The sequence below is a fragment of the Rhagoletis zephyria genome, unplaced genomic scaffold (genome assembly GCF_001687245.7).
Source record: "Rhagoletis zephyria isolate East Lansing unplaced genomic scaffold, Rhagoletis_zephyria_1.1 Rzeph_scaffold_02599, whole genome shotgun sequence".
In the NCBI taxonomy this organism is placed as follows: Eukaryota; Metazoa; Arthropoda; class Insecta; order Diptera; family Tephritidae; genus Rhagoletis; species Rhagoletis zephyria.
Window position 1 is genome coordinate 38,002 of NW_016159683.1, and position 1,427 is coordinate 39,428.

Here is a 1,427-nt window from a genome sequence, read left to right on the forward strand (position 1 = left end):
GTAAATAAAAGTCGAATTCGAACTTAGTTCTCTAACCTGGTTTCCGATTTCCGAGCTACACTAGAATTTTAATGTAAAATCAAATGTTTCCCCGAAATTAGAGTAACAAATGTGCGTTCAAAGTTTGGGTATTTGCCATGTCAGTGTAATTGAATAAATTTAAACCGCAAAATTATTATTGTAAAGTAGATATGTAGTGAGCATTTATCAGCTTATTTGCATTGAGTATTAGCAGTCTGTCGGCCGCTGTGGTGTAGTGGTAAGCAGTGCGCGCTTCCACTCCGCAACGCCTGGGTTCAAGCCCTGGTCAAAGCAACATCGCAAAAAAATATAGAAAAAAGGTTTTTTCATAACAGCGGTCGTCCCTCGGCAGGCAATGGCAAACCTCCGAGTGTATTTCTGCCATGAAAAACAGCTTCTCATAAAAATACAATCGCCGTTCGGAGTCGGCGTAAAACTGTAGGTCCCTCCGCTTTGTGTGACAACNCAGTCTGAACTTGGCTGTTTAAAGCTTGCCATTTTGGGTACTTCTCAACTCACTAATTACTATTTTGCGCTACTGAATCTGGGCAGGTAAATAGTACAAGCTGTTCTACCGCTTATCCATTTCTCTTTATTCTCACACATCCTGCTTGAGGTCGCTCTTTCTATAATTAGTACGATCAATTATTCTATTACCTTCATTACATATCTAAGACGCTGGCAAAGTTATCAAATATGCCACCTACCGTTTCGAATTTGCAGAAATAAGAATTTTAAGCTGACATTAGTTTCAGTTTCGCTGGTTTATTTTTTGACGTCATTTAATTTGTTGTACACAAAAGCTTGTGGCTCCATCGTGCTCCAATGGATCGCAATTCAATGTGGATACGGTTTTAGTGGCTGCATATATTGGAAGTTCTACAATATTTTCCTATTCATCTGTATGGCAAGTGCGGTAAATGCAGGCGAAATGAATAAAATTTTAAGAGAAATAATTTTAAATTTTTCTGCAAAATGTTTTTGTTGCTGCCACGGCTTGTGGTGCATTGCCATTTAGCAATTTCACGCTCTATTTGCTTTGTTTGTTATAACTTTGTTGTTAGTGTTTGTTTTTGTTTGGTTGTTTGCACTTTGCCACTAGCTAAAGGCCTGTAGCTGATTGCTTTATAGCAGAGTTTTTTTCTGATATTTTTATTATACTTTTTGCACTTTTTCGCTATACATACCTGTGCATTTGTGACTTTTCTGCATCTCGCATGTGTGACAAAATAAATAGAATTTTAAACGTTAGCCTTCCTTTTCCACTCTCTATTTCACTAAAAAAAAAACAAAAAAAAAACAAGTAAACCATTTTGAAAAGCTTGTCCAAAGCTTCTTGATCAGTAGTGTGTTCCTAAAGTACTCGGTCATACCTACATACATATATGTAGCTGCCAGTTGTTTTT